Raw genomic sequence first — 16,610 nt, forward strand, 5'->3', positions numbered from 1 at the left:
GCTCTTATTTACTTCCATCTTTTAGGTTCCCCACAAAATGAATAGGACTTATGTAACTGCTTTCAGCAGCATCTCTGAATGAGAAGAACAATTACATAATAAAACATACACCAGGATGTGTGTAACTGTGTAATAATGCATGCCTCACCGTGCTAGGCTGGTTGCCAAGAACCACCTAGGCATGTTATTTTATTACAAGAACATATTCTCTCCAGGCATGTTGAAATTATTTTTAAGTTTAAGAAAAAAAAGTTTACTAATCAAAAGAGAACATCAACTTAAAAAACAACAAGACAATTTTTAAAAGTCTGATCATGATCCCTAAAGGTAACAGAAAAATTACACCTTACCTAACAAAACTTACAGTATAAAATTAAAACTTGGTGTTATGATTCACTCCTGTCACCACAGGACTTAAGATGACAGAATGTCAATAAGGAAAAAAACAGAAGCTGGACTTCAGATGACATGTTACTCTCACGGTTGGCCAGAGTTCTGACCAAAGTGGAGCCATTTCCCAACCAAGAGAGTTTCAGCTTTGTAGAGCCTGCTCTGACCCAACAAAGAGACACACCAAAGGCCTTTTAGACTGGCCACACTCTGAAATTCTTTTCTGTAGTTCTGATAGTCAGAGAACCAAAAATTAATCTCAGAAATTTGACAGTTGAGATTTTTTTTTTTGGCAGCTCAGCCTCTTCAATGTTGTCTTCCCTCAAGTGAAACTATGTGCTAGGATAAAGTCCTCACACCTTATATTTATAGTGTACCTATCTATCAGTCTATACTCTCACACAAACATATACAACATATGCATTATAAAGTTCCAATCTTATTTTTCTATATATGCAAGCTAATTATATTTACATCTCTCCTGTTCTTTCAACTCACTCCACAGAAACTAAAGCTTATGTGCCAAGGATAAGTATGAGATAAGGGGAGGGGTGAGAGGGCTATTTCTGCAATTTGTAAGATTAATTTGTAATTTCTCAGATCAGATTGTATCCACTTTACAATCAACACAAGTTATCATATCAAAGCAAGTATAGAGGCATATGTATGATAGACTCCAAATCTACAAGTTTTTTTTTTTTTTTTGGTTTTGATTTTTTTTTTATTGACCTGATAGATCCTTAAGATATAGAAGGTTTGATTGCAATCCTTATAGACTGAATTGATCCCCTCAAATTCACAAGCTGAAGACCTAGTACCTCAGAATGTAATTGTATTTGGGGATAAGGTCTTCAAAGAAGGAAAGTTAAATGAAAATATTGGGGTGGATTTTCAGATCAGATCAGATCATCAGTCGCTCAGTCGTGTCCTACTCTTTGCGACCCCACGAATCGCAGCACGCCAGGCCTCCCTGTCCATCACCAACTCCCAGAGTTCACTCAGACTCACGTCCATCGAGTCAGTGATGCCATCCAGCCATCTCATCCTCTGTCGTCCCCATCTCCTCTTGCCCCCAATCCCTCCCACCATCAGAGTCTTTTCCAATGAGTCAACTCTTTGCATGAGGTGGCCAAAGTACTGGAGTTTCAGCTTTAGCATCATTCCTTCCAAAGAAATCCCAGGGCTGATCTCCTTCAGAATGGACTGGTTGGATCTCCTTGCAGTCCAAGGGACTCTCAAGAGTTTTCTCCAACACCACAGTTCAAAAGCATCAATTCTTCGGCGCTCAGCCTTCTTCACAGTCCAACTCTCACATCCATACATGACCACAGGAAAAACCATAGCCTTGATTAGACGTAACTTTGTTGGCAAAGTAATGTCTCTGCTTTTGAATATGCTATCTAGGTTGGTCATAACTTGCCTTCCAAGGAGTAAGCGTCTTTTAATTTCATGGCTGCAGTCACAATCTGCAGTGATTTTGGAGCCCCCAAAAATAAAGTCTGACACTGTTTCCACTGTTTCCCCATCTATTTCCCATGAAGTGATGGGACCATGATCTTCGTTTTCTGAATGTTGAGCTTTAAGCCAACTTTTTCACTCTCCTCTTTCACTTTCATCAAGAGGCTTTTTAGTTCCTCTTCACTCTCTGCCATAAGGGTGGTGTCATCTGCATATCTGAGGTGATTGATATTTCTCCCGGCAATCTTGATGCCAGCTTGTGTTTCTTCCAGTCCAGCGTGTCTCATGATGTACTCTGCATAGAAGTTAAATAAACAGGATGACAATATACAGCCTTGACGTACTCCTTTTCCTATGTGGAACCAGTCAGTTGTTCCATGTCGGGTTCTAACTGTTGCTTCCTGACCTCCATACAAATTTCTCAAGAGGCAGATCAGATGGTCTGGTATTCCCATCTCTTTCAGAATTTTCCACAGTTTATTGTGATCCACACAGTCAAAGGCTTTGGCATAGTCAAGAAAGCAGAAATAGATGCTTTTCTGGAACTGTCTTGCTTTTTCCATGATCCAGCAGATGTTGGCAATTTGATCTCTGGTTCCTCTGCCTTTTCTAAAACCAGCTTCAACATCTGGAAGTTCATGGTTCACATATTGCTGAAGCCTGGCTTGGAGAATTTTGAGCATTACTTTACTAGCTTGTGAGATGAATGCAATTGTGTGGTAGTTTGAGCATTCTTTGGCATTGCCTTTCTTTGGGATTGGAATGAAAACTGACCCCTTCCAGTCCTGTGGCCACTGCTGAGTTTTCCAAATTTGCTGGCATATTGAGTGCAGCACTTTCACAGCATCATCTTTCAGGATTTGAAATAGCTCAACTGGAATTCCATCGCCTCCACTAGCTTTGTTCATAGTGATGCTTCCTAAGGCCCACCTGACTTCATATTCCAGGATGTCCAGCTCTAGGTGAGTGTGAGTGATCACACCTTCATGATTATCTGGGTCGTGAAGATCTTTTTTGTACAGTTCTTCTGTGTATTCTTGCCACCTCTTCTTAATATCTTCTGCTTCTGTTAGGTCCAGACCATTTCTGTCCTTTATTGAGCCCTCTTTGCATGAAATGTTCCCTTGGTATCTCTAATTTTCTTGAAGAGATCTCTAGTCCTTCCCATTCTATTATTTTCCACTGTTAATTCCTATTAAATACCAATGTGATTTGGTTATACATATTTATACATTCTTTCTTTAATATTCTTTTCCATTATGGTTTATCATATTTTTTTTTAATTGGAGGATAATTGCTTTACAATGTTGTGTTAGTTTCTCCTGCACAGCAATGTGAATTAGCTATAAGCATACATACAACTTTGGGAGATAGTGAAGGACAAGGAAACCCAGCATGCTACAATACATGGAGTCTCAAAGAGTTAGATGTGATTTAGCAACTGAACAACTCCCTCTTCAGCCTCCTTCCCACCCACCCCCAATCCCTCCCCTCTAGGTCATCACAGAGAACCAGGCTGAGCTTCCTGTGCTCTACAGCAGCTTCCCACTAGCTCTCTGTTTTACACATGGTAGTGTATATACATCATAGCTACTCTTTCAATTTGTCCTTCCTTCTCCTTCACCATCTGTGTTCACAAGTCCATTCTCTATGTCTGCATCTCTACTCCTGCTTCGGGGCAGTTCTGAGTGTAAGTAATAAAGACGGAATGGTGAACAAAACAACAAACTGCATGTTTTTTGAGGGCTTACCATCTACCAAAGAAGTAATCTGATGGGGCATGCAAAGAAAAGCATCAAATATAGGCATGGTTTTGAATCTATTACGTGTGTGACATCTGCAAAATGCCAGTTCCAAGCTGATTTTGAATATTTCCAGTGATCTTAAAGGATATCAACTGGATATTTTAGTTGCCTTAATGATCAAAAGTATTTAATGATTCAACAAATGGCCTGCAAATAATGACTCCAAGTTTGCATGTAAACCCAATCTAAATTCCCAGTGAGTTAAATTCAAGCCAATACCTACAGGATTATTGGTTCCTCACCACAGGGTGTTAAGGCTGCTCACACCTACTCTGGAGAGCAATTATGCACATCTCTTCTCAACTCCGTTTGCAGTAAGATCATGTGAGTAGTTTGCATTCAACCATGGTTGGAGTATTTACACCACAGAAACAATGAAAGGCTACACAACAAGGCTGCCTTCTCCTAAGACTATCTTTAAGCCTTGGCCAGCACACCACTCATCAGGGTGAGCCCCAGCCACAGGATGATTCAAAGACATTTAGAAAGAGAATCCAAGATTGAGAAAATATTACAGGGGTAAAAAGGGATATAGAAATATGGAGTAAAAAAAAGAAAGAAAGTGGAAGATTCTGGCATATTAGGTTAGACCAGTGATTCTCAAACTCCCAGATCTCCAGGAGACAGAGGGTGAGGCAAAGGATTTGCGTTTTTAACAAGTTCCAGGTAATACTGACTCTGCAGTTGATTGCCAGCATGGTCATTCCTCCTGCTGCTGGCCACCTGGATGAGGAGAGGGTGGACTTGCTTGACAGGTAGAGCTAATTCCATTGGATTGGCAGCTCTTGGTAAAGAAAATCAATGGCCATGTATAAACAACATTTAAGTTGAAGCCTTGTGAAATGCTCCCTGGGGACCCACAGGCTGCTCACAGCCAGAGGCAGCACTGGCCAACATCGTCCCCAGAATGTGAAAATCATACGTGCCAAACTCCTTCATCTACTCCTGAATGTATTTTTAATACACCTGTGGCTCAGTGGTAAAGAATCCACCTGCAATGCAGGAGACACAGGTTAAAGCCCTGGGTCAGGAAGATCCCCTGGAGGAGGAAATGGCAACCCACTCTAGTATTCTTGCCTGGAAAATCCCATAAAGAGAGGAGCCTAGGGGGCTGCAGTCCATGGGGTTGCCGAGCCAGACACAACTGAGCTCGCATGGCACTGCGGTATTCTTGCCTGGGAGAAATCCCATAGCCAGAGGAGCCTGGTGGGCTATAGTCTATGGGGGTCACAAGGGAGCTGGACATGACATAGCAACTAAACAACAATGACAAGGTGGTTTGACCAAAGCAATTTGAGTCATCACCTATGGAAAGATGTAATCTGAGAACTACAATGAGTTATTTGTCTGAGAGGCAGGACCCCATGATGACACTGGGGGTTGTCACTCATATTTGGATTACCACAGGCAAACCACGTCCCCAGAAACAGAAAATGACATACCACAAAGAGAGGGAGAAAGCTAAATGGCATGACTGGTAAGGTGAGTGTGTGTGTGCTCTCACAATATAAGGATGATAGAAGAATTTCATCCTATTCACTTTTCTTCTGTAATGCTAAAGATCTGAAATTTGCTTATAAATCGATTGGTTGGTTTTTTTTCAAATTGCATTCTCAAGACACAAAGATTAAAACTGAATGCAGGTTGAAGTTTGGCTCTTTTATAAACATGCAGCTGATGATAACACTGTCAGAAGTGAAAAATCATAGATGATTAATAAGAAATCGTTCAAAGAAATGATTCTTGCCAAACAAAACATCAATGAGTTTGAAAATAATTTTCATTGACAAAGCATGTGCCTGTTGGGCATTCCAGAGGAATGTGATGGGAATAAACTTGATTGAACCTTTAAAAAGAGTTTCTACTTGTTGGGTCAGATTTTCCGGCTAAATCCCTCACTGTTAAAATGCTGTTTTGCTTTTCCTAACTGCTCTGGGCACACCCTCTTACAAACTATGTGATGTGATTCTGAGGATCACATTGTAAATAAGTTCCTGGATTGCTCAAGAAATAGTTCAAGCTATACTTTAAAAAAAGCCTTTGCTCACCCAGGTCCTCTGGGAAAAGTTTATTCACAAGAAAAAAGAAAGTAACCTCAAAAGCAAACTTTGGAACCTCTACAAACATGGAAGCCATGTGCACACCAGGCTGTCAGCATTTCCTGAAGAAGCTGTGTGTGGGCTTCACTGCTCTTGAATGATAATCTGGAAATGATGAGGTATTCTTTTATGTATTTTATTAAAGGACTCATAAAAGTTGAGATTTGTAAATGTTATTATTGTACTAATTGTAAATTAAAACAATAATATGATACTATTTTTTCAACCATAAATTGCCCCCCAAATTTTAACCTTTCATTTTATATTGGAGGATAGCCAATTAACAATGTTGCGATGGTTTCCAGTGTAAGCAAAGCGACTCAGCCATATACATACATGTATCTGTTGTACCCCACAAATCTTTAAAGCATATAGCTTTGGTAAGGAAATGAGGAAATGGGTGAATTCTCAAACTCAGTTGGTGGAAGTATAAGGTGATATAAACTTTTTGGAGGACAACTTGGCAGTGTCTATCAAAAATTCCAAATATACCTATCCCATGGGGCAGGAAAGCATAGAAATTAAGCACAGGCTCTGAATTCAGAGAGCCTGTATTCCACCCCTGGCTATACCACTTAGTGCTGTGAGCCTGCAAGCAAGTTACTTAACCTCTCTGAGCCTAATTTTATCTTCTGCAAAATGGAGATAGTAACAGTATCTATATTATTATAGGTGGAGAAGGAAATGGCAACCCACTCCAGTACTCTTGCCTGGACATTTCCGTGGATGGAGGAACCTGGTAAGCTACAATCCATGGGGTCGCAAAGAGTTGGACATGACTGAGCGACTTCACTTTCTTTCTTTTTTTCTTTCTTTCTATAGTTTCTTTTGGAGAAGGAAATGGCAACCCACTCCGGTGTTCTTGCCTGGAGAATCCCACGGTCGGAGGGGCCTGGTGGGCTGCGGTCTATGGGGTTGCAAAGAGTCGGACACGACTCAGAAACTAACACACACATACTATTATAAAAATGAAAAAGGTTAATATTTTAAAGTGGTTACAATGGTGCCTAGCATGTAGCAAGCTCTATGTAATCTAAAACCTCAATTAAAAAAAAAGTATTCTATAAAATTCTAGCCAAATGGCTAAGTTCAATGAACACTGCCTCTCACAGCATATAAATAGAAGCTAACTCTACATACCTATTACTAAGATAATATGTAAATAAATCATGGCACATCTGTGTGACTCAATATAGTGCAGCTCTTTAAAGGATGAGACAGAGCAACGTGTACAATATTTTGCTGTGCAGAAAAGCAAATTATAAAACAGTATGTTCAATATAATCCCATTAGTGTAAAAACAGTGTGTGTGTGTCTATGTGTGTGTAAAAATACGTGCCATACTAAAAATGTTTACCTCTAAGGAGTGGGATTGAAGCAATACAGAGGAAACCAATTCTTACTTCTTTATTGTTTGAATTTTTGCAAATAAACTTGAATTACTTTTTATAAAGATTTTAAGTTCTTAGTCTGAGCATAGTTTTGATTTAAATTACTGTTCTCTTTTTTTTGAGAATCAGAGTTATAACCATGGAGTGGATACTACAGTTATCATCGATACAGATGACCAGCCAGGAAATGAGATTGTATGAATAGTCCATTTAATTAAATGTTTTGGCCACTTAGATCTATGTGAGCATAAAACGTAAAAACACAAAATAAGCTTTCATTGTACAGTAAATAGAGAGTAATAAGATTTGGTCCGTCTCTGAGAGACTTAAGTCTACTCAGTCTCAAAGAAAAACAGGCCTAAAATATTTCAAATGTAAAGTTATATTAAAAATCTCAGTTTCAAACTGTGAATCCAAACAAACAATTATTTTAACGTATTATCTTAAGGAAAGCACAGTTTCATACTTGAAGGAGAACCAAAGGGAAGGTTAACACTCTAAGCAACCAATACTTTCATCTAATACTAACACTTTCATTTGCCAACTTATCTTCAAAGACACTGCCTGACTGAAATACCTCTGCAATAAGAGTATCTCCATGAGGGTAGATGAAACTGGGGAGTGTTAAAGTTTAAAGAGGCCTTGGAGATTATTTAGGTCAGTGTCTTCAGTTCACAGAAGACACTGAGTTCTGGAAGGGTCATGAGACTTTGTCAGAACAAAACCGGAATACAGTGTCAGGCAGGTGAGGGTTGAGGGCAATTGATCACCAATACGATGTAGCTTCAAACAGACAACTTTCCTAGCACTTTTCAGGTCTTTTTTATGTAATGGTTAAAAACATGCATATGGTAAAAATAAATGACAGGATAGAATAGAATGAACACAAAAATACCCAATGAAAAGTTTCTTTCTTATCCCTGACTCAAAGCCCCAGTTCTTCTCCTCAGATATAACCACTATTAGGAACCCCATGTAGAGCCTTCCAGAGACACTCTATAAATTTCTAAGTATGTGTGTGTATGTGTGGCATATTATACAAACTCTCAAGGTTCTTCTTTCTTTCTTTGTTTTCACATAAACATGTCACAGAAAGTATTCCACATCAAAATATATAAATCTTTCCCCTTTCTGTTTAATGGTTGCATAGTATTCTATTGTGTGATATATTATAATTTATTTGACCAATCCTCCTTTGATATTTAGATTGTTTCCAGTCTTTTTATTATAATAAACATACTGTTACCAATGAATATCCTCATATACATTCCTTTGAGCACTTATTCAAGTAAATACAAAGTATGTATCAAATACTTAGATGTGGAATTATTTAGCCAAAGTATATATACGTATTTAATTTTGAAAAGTATTATTAAACTTACCTTCAAAGAACTATAATCATTTACAATTCTACTAAGAAAGTATGGAAGCCTGACATTAACTGTATTTTATAGAGTAGTTTTTTTTTTCTTTTTTTTTTTAATTTTATTTTTAAACTTTACAAATTGTATTAGTTTTGCCAAATATCAAAATGAATCCGCCACAGGTATACATGTGCTCCCCATCCTGAACCCTCCTCCCTCCTCCCTCCCCATACCATCCCTCTGGGTCGTCCCAGTGTACCAGCCCCAAGCATCCAGTATCATGCATCGAACCTGGACTGGCAACCCATTTCATACATGATATTATACATGTTTCAATGCCATTCTCCCAAATCTTCCCACCCTCTCCCTCTGCAACAGAGTCCATAAGACTGTTCTATACATCAGTGTCTCTTTTGCTGTCTCGTACACAGGGTTATTGTTACCATCTTTCTAAATTCCATATATATGCGTTAGTATACTATATTGGTGTTTTTCTTTCTGGCTTACTTCACTCTGTATAATAGGCTCCAGTTTCATCCACCTCATTAGAACTGCTATGGTACATATACACGATGGAGTATTACTCAGCCATTAAAAAGAATACATTTGAATCCGTTCTAATGAGGTAGAGGAGTTATTATTTAAAGTTTTTTGTGTATTTTATTTCCTTGCCTAATAATGGTAAGGGCTTCCCTGGGGGCTCAGATGGTGAAGAATCCGCCTGTGAAGCAGGAGACCTGGGTTTGATCCCTGGGTCAGGAAGTTCCTCTGGAGAAGGGAATGGCTACCCACTTCAGTATTCTTGCCTGGAGACTCCTATGGACAGAGGAGCCTGGCAGGCTACAGTCCATAAGGTCGCAAAGAGTCAGACATGGCTGAACAACCAACACTTCAATAAACGTAAGTTCCTTGAAGATAGTAAACTATAGCTTGTACAGCTTGATTTCAGTGTCCATGACCATTCACATAGTCATTATTCAGTAAACATGGAGTGACCAGAACTGTGCTAAAAAATTCAAGTACAAAAGCAGAATTCTATCCTGCAATAGTAGACTAGTTTTTCTCAGATTAACCCTTCTTCGGAAAAAAGTAAAATAAAGTTGGGGAAAAAAGTTTTTAGAAACCCACACCTTTCAAAAGCAAACGATTAGCCAAAAACGAGAAATTGCCCAATCAAAATCTAGAAGAAAATAAAAGTCTTATATTCAAATCTTCCCCCCTCTCCCCAAAGGATACATGCCTTTCTGAAAGAAATGGCTAGAATACTGAATTTCCTTTGAAGGTCTTGGACAGTGGGAACAAGACTTAATGCTCTGGGTCCACCACAGTTTAGGTCTCAGATAAACTACATACCACTCTTACATCTCAAAGTATTCATAAAATAGTTTATCAAATATATTGAAGAGTACACAATGAAAAAAAAAATAGGTACACAGAAAATAAGACACCTTGATGAGAACCAGTCAAAACAATAAAATAATAGAAACAGACTAACAAAGATGCCATATGTTGGAAATATCAACACCAAGTCAAGGAAAGAAAGAAAAACCAAGCATGAGAATTTCAGGAAGGAACTGGAAAAAAGTGACATAGTTTTGCAAAGGAAAAATATAATAACGAATTAAGAATATATTGAATGAGTTTAATGGAAGATTCAACATTCTGAAGAGAGAATTAATTAGCAAGAAAAGAGGTCAGAACAGAATTTCTACATATAGCAAAAAGAGACAAATAGAAAATATAGAAGAGAGGGTAATAGAGGATATAGTGAAAAGATCTAATATATTTAACTGCAGGTTTAGAAATAAAATCAAAAGAGAGAAATGGAGCAAAAACAATATTTAAAATGCCATGGCTGAAATGGCAGAATTTTCCAGAACAGATTAACAAAACCTAAGAACCCCAAATAGTATAAAGAAAAAATAAATATGTATCAAGATGTATCATTGTGAAGCTACAGAAAACTAAAGAAAAAAATGAAAAAGATTTACAGCAGCTAGAGAAAAAAAGACAGATTTACCTTCCAAGGATCTATAGTTTAAGTAACTCAAGGGCAAAAATGAAAACTAAAGGAAAATGGGAATATGTTTTCAATGTTCTTATAGAAAATAAAAACTATCATAGGATTTTATACTTAGCAAAATATCCTTCAAGCATGTAAGTGAAATATGGAAATTTTCAGATGACCAAAAACTGAGAGAATTCACAGCCAGTAAACTGAGCTGAAGGATCAGAGATGCAGGAAGGATTAAAGAACTAAAAAAGTGGTAAACCTGTGGGTGAATATAAACATTGACTTTAAAGTTATAATATGAATGTCTTACAGAGTTTTAAACTGTTAAAATTCATGACAACTACAAGTTTCAACTATGATTGGGACAAAGGGAGAATTGAGTTAAATTAAGTCCTTGTATTGGTTCCAGAAGAGAGTAAACATGTTGATTAACTTTAGACTTTGATAAGTGAAGGGTGAATGTTGGAAACTCTAGGGTAACCACTAAAAGAATAGAAAAAAGTAAATGATTCCCAAACCAACAGAGAGGGAGAAAAAATAGATTGCACTAATACAATTATGTAAGGTTTAAAAATAAAATTAAATTAAAAAAAAATAGATTGCAAAGAAAAAAATCAATCCAGAAGAAGTCAAGAAAGGTGTGGGGGGGGGGGGGGGTGGGAAGACATGATGGATCAATTGTTGTTATTTAATCACTAAACCATGTCCAACTCTTTTGAGAACCCAAGGACTGTAACCCATGAGGGTCCTGTGGAATCCATGGGATTTCCCAGGGAAGATTACTGGAGTGGGTTGCCATTTCCTTCTCCAGGGGATCTTCCTGACCCAGGGATTGAACCCACTGGCAGGCAGATTCTCTACCACTGAACCACCTGGGAAGCCTCATGGATCAATTAAAAGCACAAAATAAGATGGTTGATTTTAACCTAAATAATTCAGTGGTTGCATTAGGCATAAGTGTCCTAAACGTTCTAGCTAAAGCACAAAGATTGTCATGCTGGATAATAACAAAATTAAACTGAATTAAACGTCATTTATAGGAGACATATCTAAAGTATAATACAGAAAAATTTAAAGTAAAAGAATTAAAAGAATAAACCATACAAATGCTCACCAAAAGACAGAAGGTATAACTATGCTAATGTTAGACATACAGACTTTAAATAATGACTTATTCACTAGAGTTTTGTATTGGGTGAAAAAATAAGAAAAAGATACTAATACAAATAAGATTCCCCAATACAGTCATCTTAATACGTGACTAATGCCCTGGAAAAGGCATACATGAATGCTTTGATGGCACAGAAATAGAAAAGATAGTGTATAACTGTATGTCATAGTTAAAAGTGGTTCCTTAGAGGAACTGACATATTACCAGAATGTTGGTGCATTAATTCACCAGATATCTCTAAGTGAGGGGAAGGCATTTGATGCAAAGGAAACGATACACAAAGTAGGTGTTCATAAATATTGGTTGAAAGTATTGTTTAATTTAAGGATGGTGAGTACTGAAACAGTACCGTGCATTACCCACGTGGCAGCTACAGTGGATGCTATGGTGGCCTGCAAAGGTTCTCTTCCCTTCTCCTGAAGGCACTCATTTTTCAAGATGTGAGACGTGTCACCTGCTGGTGATGCCTCACAGGCAAGTCCTCCTGCAGACACCCACCTTTCCTAGGATCATGACCCGTTCCTTGGGGTCATGTTCGGTGGGGGCAGCTTATATGCACTGGCTGGTTGATGCAACAGTTCAAAGGCCCTTTGCCTCAATTTGGGGCAGTTCTGAAAGGACACTCCCCACCCCACCCCCCAGCTCCAGAGCTCCCTGTGGAATCTAGTGAGACCTTGGTCACACCTAGATCACCCTTCATCCTCTCCTGGCTAACCCTACGTCCCTCAACCTCTCACAGGTGTTGCTGAGAGCACACCCCAGTAAACCTCCAGTGCAGCAGTCTGCGTATTAGAATCTATTTCTCAGGAAACCTGCCATAAAATAGTGGCCAATGTCGGAAAAAGCCCGAGGATTCTACCCTCTGGCCCAGTGTTTCACCCCCATATTTAGTTGATGGTGGGTACCATTTACTGTCAAAATCTCTGGGACTGGAGGCCACACTAAGATTGCTCCTAGTATTTTTCAGTTGCTTTTTTTCTCATTCATTCTCAAGCTAATGCCAGTTCTGCTGAAGACCAGTTCTACTTCTCACTTACACAGTTCAGCAAGTAGTAAAGAATAGTAAAATGAAAAAGAAAAAAATCTGCTCATTGAGTATCTACAAATCTGCAAGATCCTTTTTTTCCATGAGATCTGGGCTTGAGGGTGGTTTGTGATCAGTCAGTTCCCTCAAAGCTACCAAGTGGCAGAGACAATATCTGAACAAAGAGTCAGATAAACCTCTTTCTCCACAGTTGCCACCCTAAGCGAGGAACATATTTGAAGTGACCTGCCTGCCAATGCAGGTTTAATGTTCAATCCCTGAGTCAGGAAGATCCTCTGGAGAAGGAAATGGCAACCCACTCCAGTAGTATTGCCTGGGAAATCCCATGGACAGAGGAGTCTGATGGGCTACAGACCATGGGGTCGCAAGAGTCAGACATGACTTTATAGCTAAACAACAACAAATGGAACAATAGAGAATGTAAAAGGAGAGAAATTAGACTGCTCCCTAGCATCAGTCAGGCCTTATTCAGGCTGGCCTACTTGCTGGGTTAGTAAGTGTTCTTTCAGGCCATCCTGCCCTCAGTCCTAAGTCTTTGCTCTTACTTCTTGGTCAACACAAGTTCCCTGGACCTTATGTCACTGACAACCTTTTATCTAATGATCCTGGCCAAGATTTAGTTCTGTGGATTGATTTGATGAGACTTTTTAGAGTTTAGAGAAAAGTTAGTTCTGGATACCAAGATATCACTACAACAGATTTCTTTTGTTTCACAACCTCCCACTTCTCACTAGACGGGAAATAGTGTTGGGGCTCTGCAGCCAGCCCTAGGCTCACTTGTTGTGTGCAGCAAGGTTTGAAGAATGAAAACCAGAAGCATCTCAAAGAACATTCCAGTTGGACTCTGGGGCAGCGCCTGGGCACTCTGCCAGAGTGGCTGGGAATTCTGGAGAGGTGCTTTGACGCAAATGGCTATCCTGGTTCATTCTGTATTTACCCCATGGGGTTATCTGCAGGGTATTTGTTTGTCATACCACTGCAGCCTGCAGTGACCATCCTCCTCCTGCTATACACACTAAACACTGACAACGCGCCAGCCTCCAGATGGGGGTGAGAATATACGATCCAGGTAAAGGGAAGGTCTTTGCAGTTAGAGAGCCCTAAGTCTAAATCCTGGCTCTAAGACTAGTAGCTGTGAGCAAGCTACTTCAACCTGTAAACCTCAGTAAACTCATCTACACAACAGGGATAACACCCACTTCATTGATGGAAAGCTTAATGAAATAATGAATATAAAGGTATTAGCACAGTTCTTGGATCACAGTAAGGGATTCAATAGATAGCAGTTGTTACTATAAACAAACAATACTTCCTACTTGCTCACACTGGCAGAGATCATGCTTTAGAGATGCCCTTCATATTGTTCTTTTTCCTTTGAAGTTTGTCCATCTGAGCACAATGCTTGGTTGGCAGTACCTGAATGTGGGATAACCAGCATCAGTAATCCTGACATTTTTAATAGCAATCTTGTACTCAAGCACAAGATAGACTACAGAAGCCCTTTCCAGTTGATCATTTGCTATTTGTCCTTAACTGACCAGTCTGTACTAATGAAGTTCACATATCCAGACGATGCAGATGTTTTTCAAAGTCTGTTCTCTTGAGAAAAATAAAATGGGTATTGTAAGAAATGCTAACATCATTCTGGTCCTGAGAGATTTTCCTGAATTATCCAGTTACGTGCCTGAATTCTCCATGGAGATTTGACAGGGAAAGTCATAGCTTTGGTGTGTCATCAAGTATATGAACTTCCCCATGACTTGCTGCTCTGAAAACAGGTATTAGTAGTGACTCCCATGAACAGCCCTCAAAAAATGCTGCAGTGTGAAGCAGAGTGTGGGTACAGAGCATTCACAACTACAGGATTCGATGAGTTAAATTTACCCCCCTGACTCTCAGGGCACTCTCCATCTCCCAAATATGCCACAATAATAATGCTAATGATTGCAAGCAGCACCTTTGTTGTATCTCATTTATTTTTACCCCAAATTATGGAGTCTTGAAAGAATTTACTGACTGCTTGGGTTTTCTGACTAATTGGGGTAACTCTATGCTATAGCCATTAGGAGATTTAAATATAGCTCTTCTTGAGCAATACTCTTTATTGGATCCCCTGTTATCCTTTAAATATCTTGGTGTGCAAGTGGATAAAATTAGAAAGAATTTGTTTGCTTTAAATTACCAACCTCTGCTTGATAAAACTATTAGCGATTTAGCTAATTGGACGGCTCTTCCATTATCATTAATTGGCAGAGTTAATACTATTAAAATGGTTGTTTTATCTAAATGTTTGTATTTATTTCAATGCTTTCCCATCAAGCCACCTAAAAATGCTCTAAAGCGTTGAATTCTGCAATTAGTTTTGTTTTATAGGCTACAAACAGAGTTAAGATTAATCTTAAAACTACAACTACTCTAGGAGGCCAAAGGATTAATTCTTCCTTTTCAAGGAGTAGATGAACGTTGGAGTTTCTTGAACAGGCTTTGTCCATTGTCTCTGGATATCGTCAATAAGAAGTGCCAAAGCCCAAAAGAAACTTAAGAGAGATTCTGGTTAATGTTCTTGATCTAACAAATCTTTACAAGAAAACTTTATTTCACATTCACTTATGGATTCAATCACAGTCATTCATTCAGCAAATATTTATTGTGACTTGCACCAATCACTATTTAGATGCTATGGAAGGCTTCCAAGCTGAGTAAAATACAGCCCTTGCCTTTAAGAAGTTCAAATAAAGAAAACATAAATATCCTGCAAGGTAACATGGTAAGTGTTACACTGGAGGAATAATCAGTATGCTGAGTCAGAGGAAAGGGTGTTGCTAAATCTGCATGGAAGATCAAAAAAGGCTTTCCAGAGAATATGACATCCAAGCTGATTTTTGAAGGATGGGGCTCCCACAGGGTCCTTCCAAGATTTAAAGGAACACCTTGAGTGTTTTCTTCCAAATAATGAAGTAGCTTGATTTGTGAGACAGTTAAAATTGTCCACTCAGACAAAAGGTGACCATTTTCTCTTTGGTGGATCAAGGGAATTCCATAGACATAATGTATCAGCACTTTAGCAAGATACTTAACTAGGGCTTTCATGATCTTTTTTTTTTTTTTTTTGCTTTTTTTAACTTTTTATTTTATATTGGAGTATAGTCGATTAGCAATGTTGCGATACTTTCTGATATACAGCAAAGTGATTCCATTAAATACCTACATGTATCTATCCATGATTTTTTTGAATGTCAAGACTGGGACATGTGAGCAGAGTGATGACACGGGTACATAAAATTCTGTGTGTGCATGTTCAGTTGTTCAGTTGTGTCTGAATCTTTCCAATTCTGTTGTCTATAGTCTGTCAGGCTCCTCTGTCCATGGAATTCTCCAGGCAAGAATACTGGAGTGGGTTGCCATTTTCTACTCCAGGGGACCTTCCCAACCCAGGGATCAAACTCATGGTTTTTCCATCTCCTGCATTAGCAGGTAGATTTTTTACCACTGCACTACCTGGGAAGCCCCACATAAAATTCTAGTAGGTTGAAAAATGGACTCCAATATGTTAACTATGGTTTTAATGCTAACCTAGAGAACAGTCTCCCCAAAATATGCCAATGAGTATTCTCTTTGACCATGTCCTGTTCAGAGTTTTTAATAATTTGGATCAGGACATAGAGGCTTGTTCAGTCAATTTGTGGATGATACAAATCGTCCAAGGCAGCCAATATATTGATGGATTAATCAAGGATTTATAAAGATCTCAAGAAGCTGGAATAAAGGGTCAAAGTTAATCACATATAACTAAATAAGAAAAATGAATGTCCTCCCTTACTTCATCCCAGTTACTAAAGTATAGGCAGAAAAGCCCTCACCTATGGCATTGTG

The 16,610-nt window shown here is 38.7% G+C and overlaps 1 long non-coding RNA gene across 1 annotated transcript; it reads left to right on the plus strand.

Annotated features, from left to right (window-relative positions):
• Window positions 1-4,700: 4,700 nt before the first annotated feature.
• On the plus strand, window positions 4,701-7,135 carry LOC129656160 (uncharacterized). The gene is made up of 4 exons (XR_008716241.1): window positions 4,701-5,135; window positions 5,706-5,871; window positions 6,425-6,491; window positions 6,575-7,135. It is a non-coding gene; the product is annotated as an uncharacterized LOC129656160 (long non-coding RNA).
• The last annotated feature ends 9,475 nt before the right edge of the window (window positions 7,136-16,610 follow it).

This window comes from Bubalus kerabau, chromosome 6, assembly GCF_029407905.1.
Source record: "Bubalus kerabau isolate K-KA32 ecotype Philippines breed swamp buffalo chromosome 6, PCC_UOA_SB_1v2, whole genome shotgun sequence".
In the NCBI taxonomy this organism is placed as follows: domain Eukaryota; kingdom Metazoa; phylum Chordata; class Mammalia; order Artiodactyla; family Bovidae; genus Bubalus; species Bubalus kerabau.